Below are 12,863 nucleotides of genomic sequence, written 5' to 3'. Positions count from 1 at the left end.
CAGACTAAAGTAAGTCTTCCTAGCAGCAAGATGTATTAAGCTGTCAAATAGTCTTCCAAGGAAAAAGCTAGAAGCCCCATCACTTGTGACATTAAAAACATGACTGGACTAAAAATGAGCAATTGTGCTGTAGAGAACAAGGATCATCTCCTCAGCTTGTGTGAGTCAGCATGGCTCTGTTGAGCTCTAAGAGATCTATGCCAATTTACACTAGCTGAGGACCTGACCCTAACACGGCAGTAGCAGGGCGAGAGCACTAGATAACCCAAGATGGGGTATTTTTTGGTTTAACTGGTATGGTTTATGGGTTTATAAACCAAAATTCTTTTGATCCTTTCTCTAGTCGCACCAAATTTCATCATGCATCTTTTTGTCCTTGCTCTGAATCCATCCTGCTATAATATGGGCCCTTTTAGACACATGAACTCTGAATGCAAGTGGTTTGTAAAGCCCCGATGTGGATTCAGCATCAACTGTATATTATTTCTTTGTACAACTCCTTGTATATCTAGCACATGACTCTCTCCTCTTCCATTTCCTTCAGATTCTGAAGCTCTGAGCTCTCAGATTTATATTGCTCAGGACACCCCGGGGCTTAACCAGATGCAGTAGATGAAAAATTTAATAGATGACCTCATTCATTCTTCTCCACAAGCATTTCATTTAGTGCTTTCTGTTTTGTGCACTGGTAAATTTAAAACCCATGAAATATATTCTTACATAATTCAGCTGTTCCAGAGAATGCATTACATGACAAGGCTATTATTCAGATCCTTTCCGCTTCGTGCTGTCTCAGGTGCACAGAAGCGATTAGCTACACAAAACAAGAACAAAGACCTCAAACCAAGCTTTGAGAAGGTGGGAAAAAGAAACTGCAGCAGTAGCACAGCAAAAGGAAGAGTAGCATGTGAATGTGCTTGCCTTCACATAAAAGCAATGGTTATGGGCCGTAGCATTCACTGTTTAGCCTACTCCTGCGTAAGGGACAGGAAACGCACTGCTTGTACTTACAGAACTTGTTTGGAATCCTTCCATTAAAAGATGTGCATATATCACTGGGCTCTCTGTGGCAGTAGCAGGAGGCTCAATAAGTACCTACTATCAGTGGGCTCCACAGAAGCTGTGTGCCAATGCACCAATGCCAAGCTGGCCACAGCTCCTTTTGGCTTCGAGGCAGCACAACGCTCACAGGCTGCGCAGCAATGTATTCCCTCCCACCCGCAATCCTGCCCCCAAGCCTGCTCTCAAAGGGGTGTTCCACACTGTGGAAGAAGAGGAGCTCGCCAGAGCATTCATGTTGATTGTTAATAAGTCTTGGGACAAAGGGGAAGTTTCAAAGGACGGGAAGAAAGCAAATATTGTGGCGATAATTAAAAAGGGTACATGGGACAAGTAATTATAGTCCTGTCAACCAGCCAGTGAGCTCAGGCAAAATAATGGCTAAGCGGAAACTTGCTTAATAAAGAATTAAAGGAGGATAATATCGCTGATATTAATCAACACGGATTTATGGGACAAACACATTTTGTCAAAATAATTTTTTTTAATAATTAAATTACAAGTTTGGTTGATAAAGGTAATAGTGTTGATGTAATAGACTTTTGTAAGGCATTTGACTCGGTATCGCACAACATTTTGATTAAGAAACTAGAATGATACAAAATCAACACAGCGCATGTTGCGGATTAAAAAGTGGCTAACTGATAGGTCTCAAAATGTAACTTTAAGCAGGGAATCATCATCAAGCACATGTTTATAGTGTGGAGTTTCTTGTTTCTATGACCTGGAAGAAGAAAGAAATCACTATGATAAAGTTTACCACTTCCCCAATCTTCATATTGTCTATGAACAGTAAAGAGCATGGGTCTCTCACACAAAGTGATTTAGATTGTTTGGTAAAATGGGATTTTATTACAACCAAGTGTAAAGTGTAGTTTGGAAGACTCTATCCTGGGAAGCAGAAGCTGAAAAGGGCTTGGGGGGGGTCCCGATGGATAATCAGCTCAGCATGAGCTCCCAGTGTGACACTGTGGCCAAAAGGGCCATTGTGATCCTTGGGTGCATAGACAGGGGAATCTCAAGTAGAAAGAGGGGTATGTTACTTCTGTATTTGGCACTGGTTCAACTGTGTTGGAATACTGTGCCCAGTGCTGGTGTCCGGAATTCAAGAAGGATGTTGATAAATTGGAGACAATTCAGAGAAGAGCCAGAAGAATGAATAAAGGATTAAAAAAACAGGCCTTATAGTGATAGGCCTCCATCTATTTAGCTTAAAAAAAGAAGGTTAAGGGATGATTTGAACAGTGTGCAAGCACCTGCATGAGGAACACAAATCTGATCATAGAGGGCTCGTAAATCTAGCAGACAATGGTATAACAAGATCCAATGGTTGGAAGTTGATGCTAGACAAATTCAGACTAGATATAAGGCACAATTTTATTTTAAATAGTGAGGGTAATTAACCATTGGAACAATTTACTAGGGGTTGTGGTAGATTCTCTATCACTGGCCATCTTTAAATCAACATTGAATGTCTTTTCTAAAAGACATGCTCTAGTTCATCCACGGTTATTGGACCTGAAGCAGGAATCAATTCAGGGAAGTTTCAGAGCCTGTGTAGTGCAGGCAGTCAGACTAGCTGATCAGAATGGTCCCTTCTGGCCTTAATCTATGAAAATGGATAAATGAATGCTGTCAAAAATCAGCATTAATTTAACCATTGACTTTGGGTAGGTCTGGGGTGGCTGGACGGTAGCCAATCTCCGCAAAGGAGGAGGATACTAAGGGCAGAGTAGTAACCTTTCATCACTGCCAGACATACAGTTCTAACCCCTGCTCAGATTCATCACTTTCATGCCTCCCTTAACCTACAGAAAGAATTATACAAATCTAAATTTTTCAAAATGTGGAAAATATCAGAAATGGCTAATTTAAGTCACATCGTGTAAGCTCATCACATGTGGAATTTGTCTAGCAGTTAGAATGAAACTGAATCTTGCTTCTGGGGTCCAGTTCCCAGCTCGGCCACGGCGGACTGTAAGCCCTTGCACAAGTCATAAAAAAAATAAATCTTTCCACAAATTCTTTTCCCCAGCTGTAAAATGGGTACAATACTTATCTGCTGAGCCTCATAAAGGTTGTTGCAAGACTGTGTTATTCTTATACCAATTGAATAAAAACCAGCAGGATCTTATTAAGAGGCATAAGGCAAAGATGCAACATTTATTGTAAATATAATGATAAAGCAAAAGATAAAAGTAAACAACGTTGTTTGACTACTTATTCCTATCACTACTTATTCCTTACACACACACACACACACACACACACACACACATATATGTTCATTCACACAATTATTCATTCAAGTTCTGTATAGGTGTTATAGTTACCAGCCTAGAAGTTGCTCATGCCAAGTTACTGGCCAGGTATCTTGGTCATGAGGATGAAGCCAAGTCCGTGTCAGGTGCACCTGATGCTCCTGGAGGTTGGCAGCAGAACCAGAGACTCAAAGTCCTCAGTCTTTAGAGTCCATTCTTATAGGAATTAATTCCTATGTTAGTCTATGGGAACTGTTTCATCCTGCTGTTGCTGACTCAATCAGCAGATGGCACATTACTGGTGGCTCCACACTGTTCAAAGTGGCACATTCCTGGTGGCTCCACACTGTCCAGTTTGTGTTTCTCATCCTTCCAGGTGATGGGGTGGATCTCAGTTTACCCTCCAGGGATTGTCTGGTGGTCCATTTGACACATTCTTCGGCCGATGGATACTCCCTTTCTAGGCTGGCATCTCCCTAACGATTCATGTACATCAAGCATTCATCAACATACATTCCATATCTTAACCATATTTTAATTTACTGTCTCCACCACTTTCGAGGTGTGTGCTAATTCATTTGAGACTCCCGGCCCTTTAATCACAGAGGGTGGGGGTCTGTTCCTAGGAGCCGTTGCTGTTATAATGAAGTGAAGTCACTTAACGGCTTAAGGCTCACAGCAGGGGTGTTAACGATGGCCTGGTCTACACTATGAGTTTAAATCAAATTTATCAGCATTAAATTGAATTAGCCCTGCACACATCCACACAACGAAGCCATTTATTTCGAAATAAAGGGCTCTTAAAATCGATTTCTGTACTCCTCCCCGACAAGGGGAGTAGCACCAAAATCGATATTGCCATTTCGAATTAGGGTTAGTGTGGCCGCAATTCGACGGTATTGACCTCCGGGAGCTATCCCACAGTGCACCATTGTGACCACTCTGGACAGCAATCTGAACTCAGATGCACTGGACAAGTAGACAGGAAAAGCCCCACAAACTTTTGAATTTTATTTCCTGTTTGCCAGCGTGGAGAGCACAGGTAACCATGCAGTCCGATAATCGAAAAAGAGCACCAGCATGGACCGTACAGGAGGTACTGGATCTGATCGCTATATGGGGAGAGGATTCAGTGCTAGCCTAACTACATTTCAAAAGATGAAATGCCAAAACTTTTGAAAAAAATCTCCAAGGGCATGATGGAGAGAGGCCACAATAGGGCCTCAGATCAGTGCCGCGTGAAAGTCAAGGAGCTCAGACAGGCCTATCAAAAAACAAAAGAGGCAAACGGTCGCTCCGGGTCAGAGCCGCGGACATGCCGCTTCTACGCCGAGCTGCATGCAATTCTAGGGGGGGCCGCCACCACTACCCCACCTCTGACCGTGGATTCCGAGGCAGAGGTAATCTCAGCCACACCTGAGGATTCTGCAGATGGGGAAGAGGAGGAGGAGGAGGAGGACGACGAGCTTGCAGAGAGCACCCAGCACTCCGTTCTCCCCAACAGCCAGGATCTTTTTCTCAGCCTGAGTGAAGTACCCTCCCAAGGCAGTATCCAAGACCATGACCCCATGGAAGGGACCTCAGGTGAGTTTATCTTTTAAAATATAAAACATGGTTTAAAAGCAAGCATTTTTTAATGATTAATTTGCCCTGAGGGCTTGAGATGCATTTGCAGCCAGTATAGCTACTGGAAAAGTCTGTTAACGTGTCTGGGGATGGAGCAGAAATCCTTCAGGGACATTTCCATGAAGCACTCCTGGAGGTACTCCAAAAGCCTTTCTACAAGGTTTCTGGGCAGTGCAGCCTTATTCCGTCCTCCATGGTAGGACACTTGACCACGCCATGCTAGTAGCAAGTAATCTGGTATCATTGCATGACAAAGCCTGGCAGCGTATGGTCCCGGTGTTTGCTGGCATTCAAGCAACATCCGTTCTTTATCTCGTTGTGTAATCCTCAGGAGAGTGATATCGCTCATGGTAACCTGGTTGAAATATGGGAATTTAATTAAGGGGACAGAGGTGGCCCTTCCTACTGGACTGTTTGCCTGTGGCTGAAAATAAATCCTTCCCTGTAGTAAGCCAAGCGTGTGTGTGTGGGGGGGAATTGGCACTGAGCTTTTCATGTGTGGCTAGCAGCGATCTTCCCCGATACCAGCCACGTGATGGGGGGAGGGATAAAGCGATCATCCCAGAGAATTGGATGGCGGGGGGGGGGGGGGGGGAGTTTGTTTTCTGCCGCTGCAGGTTAAAAGGAAAACCGCAGCACTCAACGGGCTTTGCTTGGTATTTGGGAAAGGAGGACGCAGAAGCCAAAAGACAATGGCTTACCATGGCCGCATGCAAGCTGAATTCTGTTGCCCGGACCTGCATCTGTGATCTCTAACAGCAAAGCCACAGGCACTCAATATTAAGATGCAAAATGCGACCTTGCACAGAAATCACATGTGCTATGTAATGTGAACAGTGTTGTTCACCATGAAAGAGTATAAGCATTGTTCTGTAAAATGTATCTTTTTAAATACTTCTCTGCCTTTTTTCCCTCCCTCCCTCCAGCTGCTGCAAATTTTTCAAGCCTCCCTCCTCCGTCCCGAGGCTATCTCAGATAAGGCATTGGAAAAAGAGGACACGAGCCAAGATGTTCGCAGAAATCATGGAATCCACCCGCAATGAAACAGCTCATCTGAATGAGTGGAAGGACACGGTATCAAAGTACAGGAAAGATGCCAGTGAACGTGAGGACAGGAGGAACCAACGTGAGGACATGAGGGACCAACGTGAGAACAGAAGGGACCAATGTGAGGAGAGGAGAGACACTCGAGATGAGAGGTGGCGGCAGGAAGATCAGAGGAGGCAGGATGCAAAGCTGAGTCTGCTGTGTGAACAAACAGACATGCTCCAGCATCTGGTGGAGCTTCAGGAACGGCAGCAGGATCACAGACTGCCACTGCAGCCCCTGTATAACCACCCTCCCCCCTCACCATGTTCCATAGCTTCCTCACCCAGACGTGTAAGAATGCGGGGAGGGAGAGGCTCCATGCACCCTCCCATTCCACCCCAGTGGACAGACCAAGCAAAGGCTGTCATTATTTTAACCTTTTTTTAGTGGCCTTTTCCTTCCCTCTGATCCTCCTCCCAAACCCCACCCGGGCTACCTTGTCCGTTCTCTCCCTCTTTTTATAATCAATTAATAAAGAATACATGATTTTTAAACGATAGTGACTTTATTTCCTTTTAAAGCAAGCTGTGATCGAAGGGGGAGGGTGGGTTGCTTACAGAGAATGAGTCAATAAAGGGGTTTTCATCAAGGAGAAACAAACAGAACTTTCACACGGTAGCCTGGCCAGTCATGAAACTGGTTTTCAAAGCTTCTCTGATGCGCCGCGCTTCCTGGTGTGCTCTTCTAATCGCCCTGATGTCTGGCTGCGCGTAATCAGCAGCCAGGCGATTTGCCTCAGCCTCCCACCCCGCCATAAAGGTCTCCCCCTTACTTTCACAGAGATTGTGGAGCACACAGCAAGCAGCAATAACAATGGGGATATTAGTTTGGCTGAGGTCTGAGCGAGTCAGTAACGTGCGCCAGCGACCTTTTAAACATCCAAATACACATTCTACCACCATTCTGCACTTGCTCAGCCTGTAGTTGAACAGTTCCTGACTACTGTCCAGGCTGCTTGTGTATGGCTTCATGAGTCATGGCTGGGTCCCCAAGGATAACTATAGGCATTTCAACATCCCCAATGGTTATTTTCTGGTCTGGGAAGTAAGTCCCTTCCCGCAGCCATTTAAACAGAGTAGTGTTCCTGAAGACGCGAGCGTCATGAACCCTTCCCGGCCAACCCACGTTGATGTTGGTGAAACGTCCCTTGTGATCCACAAGTGCTTGCAGCACCATTGAAAAGTACCCCTTGCGGTTTATGTACTGGTACCCTGGTACTCCGGTGCCAAGATAGGGATATGGGTTCCATCTATCGCCCCACCACAGTTAGGGAATCCCATTGCAGCAAAGCCATCCACTATGACCTGTACATTTCCTAGAGTCACTACCTTTTGTAGCAGCAGCTCAATGATTGTTTTGGCTACTTGCATGACAGCAGCCCCCACAGTAGATTTGCCCACTCCAAATTGATTCCTGACTGACCGGTAGCTGTCTGGCGTTGCAAGCTTCCCACAGGACTATTGCCACTTGCTTCTCAACTGTAAGGGCTGCTCTCATCTTGGTATTCTGGCGCTTCAGGGCAGGGGAAAGCAAGTCACAAAGTTCCATGAAAGTGCCCTTACGCATGCGAAAGTTTCGCAACCACTGGGAATCGTCCCACACCTGCAACATTATGCGATCCCACCAGTCTGTGCTTGTTTCCCGAGCCCAGAATCGGCATTCCACAGATAGAACCTGCCCCATCAACAACATGATCTCCAAAGCGCCGGGGCCTGCGGTTTGAGAGAATTCTGTGACCATGTCCATGTCCTCATCACTCTCATCGCCGCACTGCCATCGCCGCCTCCTCCTTGCCTCGTTTTTCTGGTCCTGGTTCAGCCTAAACTGCACGATAATGCGCGAGGTGTTTACAATGTTCATGACTGCTGTCTTGAGCTGAGCGAGCTCCAGGCTTGTCGTGGTATGGCATCTGCAGTGTTCACCCAGGAAAAAAGGTGCGAAACTGTTGTCTGCCATTGCTTTCATGGAGGGAGGGGTGAGGCTGTACCCAGAACCACCTGCGACAATGGTTTTTGCCCCATCAGGCACTGGGATCTCAACCCAGAATTCCAATGGGCAGGGGAGACTGCGGGAACTATGGGATAGCTATGGGATAACTACCCACAGTGCAACGCTCCAGAAATCGACGCTAGCCCAGTACATGGACGCACACCGCCGAATTAATGTGCTTAGTGTGGCTGCATACATTCGACTTTATACAATCTGTTTCCAAAATTCGAATTCTGTAAATTCGGATTAATCCCGTAGTGTAGACATACCCATAGTGTTCCCTTCAAGAACAAAGTCAATTAACTTGTTTGTAAGTTTTACATAGTAATAAAGTATCTTTCACAGGACAGATACAATCAATGGTTTCTACAGACATTAGCTTACAAATTTTAACAGAAGACCCAAGAGATTTTTGTACTTGGTGAAACTGTTGGATTTTAAAGTGTGGGGGACAAATTATGGGGGGGGGGTCACTGTCACTTGGGGGAATCACTGTTAGTACCTTCTTTAATATCCCTACATAATTGGATGAAGAGCATGCAAATTATCTGTTGAAAGGCATTCTAGAAATACACAGGTGATGGAGTATCAAAGTTTGTCATCATGACTATGAGATGGACAGATTAGTCATGAGCTATGAAGCCACAAGTAAGATATTCAGCATATTGGTTTTAGTCACGCTCTTGCTTTGTTCTACAGCATATTAACATGTGTTCTGACTATATCACAGAGATTACAAGAAAATCATTCTAAGTTTGTTTAAAAAAAGTTATTAGGAATATTTTTCCATTTTAGCTATAAGCAACTGCTTTATTTATCCTCAGTTAGCTTGTACAGACCTCTGAAGGGGAGGGGGAAAAACATTAAAGATAAATGTTTAAAAAGCACTTCTAAATATGAACTCTATTTTTTCTGTATTCCACAGATTAAAGTCCAATATCTAGGCATATTCAAGAGTGAAAAGAAAGAGCTGTGCATCTAAGAGAAGATGTCCCCTGTACACTGGTATAAAGTGCTAATGCGCTCCTCCTTAGTCCTAAGGGTAGCGCGATAGTGGAGTTTAAACTTCTCACTTGTCCAGGACTAAACACTTCCCATCTTTGGCTTTAGAGATGAATGATTTGAGGGTGAGAGCAGGAAGAAGGGGAATTCCATATTTGTGGGGAAGGAAAGATTGCATTGGCAAGGTGATTTACAAAACAGCTATTTGAGGCTGCCTGAGGTCCCTGGTCAATGGATTAGCAAACCATTCCCAGGTACATAATAAATATTGTTTATCACCATCATGGCTGTGTTATATTCATAGGATTTATAAGGAGACCATTAGGATCATCTAGTCCAGGGGTAGACAACCTATGGCACATGTGCCAAAGGTGGCACGCGAGCTGATTTTCAGTGGCACTCACAGTCCGGGTCCTGACCACTGTCCGGGGGGCTCTGCATTTTAATTTAGTTTTAAATGAAGCTTCTTAAACATTTTAAAAACCTTATTTACTTTACATACAACAATAGTTTCGTTATATATTATAGACTTATAGAAAGAAACCTAAAAATGTTAAAATGTATTACTGGCACGCAAAACCTTAAATTACAGTGAATAAATGAAGACTCGGCACACCACTTCTGAAAGGTTGCCAACCCTGGACAGTCTGATCTCAGCCCAGGAATTACACAGCTCAGCAATTTCAACCAGTAATTCCAGCATCAAGCCAGTAACTTCAGGTTAAATTAGAGCATCTCTTTTTCAAAGACATCCAAGTCTTCATTTAATTTCTTCAAGTAGAGGAGAATCCCCTTCTTCCCTAGTTACGTTGTTCCAATGGCTAATTACCCTCACTGTTAAAATCTCTAGCTTTTAGGCTGAGGTTATCTAGCTTCTAGTTATTGGATATTGTTATGCCTTTGCCTGTTTCATTAAAGAGCCTTTTACTATCAGAAGTCTTTTCCCCAGGCAGGGGATAGCCCATGATCAAGTCAACTCAACTTTATCTTAGATAAACTAATTACACTGAGCTTCTTCACAGTGAGAAACTAAGGCTGATTTTCCAGACCTCAAATCATTCTTGTAGCTCTTTTCTGATTCTTTATGCTTTATCAACAGCCTTTTTGAAGTGTTGACATCAGAACTGGACATAATATTCGAGTAACCATTTCACACGCAGTATATTGTGTTCCGTGGTCTAACATATCTGATTACAGAAAATTACTGGACAGTTCTGATTTTGCTGGCTGAGATGTCATTTTGAGTTGTTTTTAAAGAGAAGTGTTTTTATAATGAATATGTCATGCATTTTAATCAATCCTCTGGCAGTATGCAAATGTATTCAACAAAGACAGAAAGGAAGAAGTTGATTGGCTGATTTGTGACATTACAGTTTAGCTAGGGAAGATACCATATTCCCCATGAGCGGAGCAGAGAGTATGAGACAAGAGAATGACAGAGTAGCACTTACGTACCAATCCTGGGCTGGGCCCCCCAGCTGATTGTATTAGTTTAAAAATATACACAGCCAATGGAGAGCTCATGAACAAACAAGTCACTTCACCTGCCTATGATGTGACTCATGTGTCACATTGCTATTAGACAACTCACACACTCCATTTTGGAAGGTTAACCTAAAATTTAACACTGGACAGAAGGAACAATGGACAAAGTTTTATCTGAATCTTAGAATGTTTCTATTTCAGTTGGAAAGCACATAGCACTTTGTGCTTTCAACTCAAAATGAGTGGAAATTTTGGCTGTTACAGCTTAATTTTCAGTCTAACCCCAATACTGATGGGATACTAGCTAAAAGCTCAAACAATAGCTGTCAAAGGTAAATCTAGACAGTTTAGTACAGGGTGAAAATATGCCTATTCTATAATTTAAAGCATTAAACTATCTAGATTCTCTGTCCAAAGCTTTAACTGAAGTGCCCAGACACTTAGGCCTAGTCCACTCTATGGATTATAATTATTTTGTTAAAGGGGCACTAAATTATCCGTAGCATGCACTGGTCCCTAATCCTACCATCCTTCCAGCATGCGATATCAGAAAAGCGTGAGGGCTTGCAGTCACTACCGCCCTCACAACTATAAAAATGAATTATCACACAGATTACCACATATTTCCTTCTTTAGTGCATATTTATCTAAGTTATTATTATAACTGTTCATTACTACTGCTTTCCTTTAACTGTTAGGTGTACCTGTTTGCATGGCCTATTCCACCTGCAGTGTATGATCAACAATAGCAGGCTATTAGCTTAGAAAAACACATACAGTCCTTCATGGAGGGTATACACTCCACTGCTCTCCACACTGAATGATCGGTGAGGTCGTGGGGATGACAGATAATAAAAATGTTTAGGGACCAGTCCTCAGTGACCAGGATGTGGGCACTCAGGCCGAGAAGTTAGAGCCGACATCAAAAGCCAGGCATCAGAAGCCCAGGCTCAGAACTGCACTGAGAGACCAGACACCAGAGCCAAGGACCAGAGCTGAAGTCAGAGGTCAGGAACTTGGGGCCATGGGACAGAACCAAACAGGAGCAGGGCTAGGGCAGATGCAGGAGCTATCACAGCCGTGCACAAATGCTTTGTGCAGCCACTGAACTTCTGCGGCTGCTGGGGCTTAAAAGCCGCTCTGGTGACCCTTCCAAACTCTCAGGTGGTATAGCCAATCAGGCAGCCTACTACAAGCTAGCTGTGGTTGAAGGTTGCCCAGAGACTGGGTCTGCCACAGGCCCTGGTTCCTGACACCAATGCAGTCACCTTGAACACCATCATCTCTCTATACACTTTCAGACACAGCTTCCCTATTGTGTATAACAGGGAGACTAGAGGGATCCCAACAGCTTAGCAGCTGCAGAGGCATAGCTGAATAGAAGTTTTCCTCTGAAAGAGAGTCTGCATTTTTATTTGGTGTTAAAGGACTGTGATGCTATAAATCTCAGGTCCTGAACAATGACTATCTTGGGTTAAGGGACAGTATCTAACCACAATTAACAAAAATGATAGGCAGGAGGCAGGTTCAGTAAGGTCTGGCCCACTGAGCCAATAATGAAGAGGTAAACAACAGGCTAAATTGAAAGCCTATAAAACAGGATGACATTTATTTACTTTTAGCACAGGGGAAAAAGGAGATGTTGGATGTAATATAAAACCAAAAGTAATGGTGGGGGAAGATCAGACAAACATGGCATAAATACAAATAAATGTGGATAGAACTGCATGAATGAAACCGAGTACACACAAAACAGAAGCATTCTCTTAATGGCTGAATATTTTAAATACACAAAGGAATTAAGTTTATTAAAGGTCAGAGTCCAGATCTTTGTTCATCATTAAAAAAGCTTCATCCTCCACTGTGTGGATTATAGTCACCCCAGGTAAATTTACACCTATTTTTTTTCCCCCTTACCAGAATTGTTTCTTGTTTTTGATGCATGCATACCAGTTTCTTTGAGGGTTGCTCCTAAGTGTTAGGCAGCACTGCCCCCCTTTTGGAAGGCAGCATTAAAAATGGTTTTGTAGATTAAATTTGGATCGATTCATGAACTTTACAAACTGATCTGCAACAAAAGGTTAAGTCAAGAATGAGTCTATCCACCTACTGCACTGGTCAGCTAGATAGCTATTAATTTTTTTTATAAAATCTATTAACAAGGGATATTTATAGAGGTTATAATTTATTCTTCAATAGTGATTCTCTGCTTGCCCTATTTTTAAAGCTGAAAACAATTTCAAAATCATGAATCTTGGAATGACCCTTTAGTTGCGTATTGAACACAACTGGATACTGTCTAAATAATATCATGGCAGGGATGAGCACATCTATAATGCTTGTCTTCACTAC

Source organism: Chrysemys picta, chromosome 1 (assembly GCF_011386835.1).
Source record: "Chrysemys picta bellii isolate R12L10 chromosome 1, ASM1138683v2, whole genome shotgun sequence".
In the NCBI taxonomy this organism is placed as follows: Eukaryota; Metazoa; Chordata; order Testudines; family Emydidae; genus Chrysemys; species Chrysemys picta.
Note: the sequence above shows the minus strand (reverse complement) of the source record.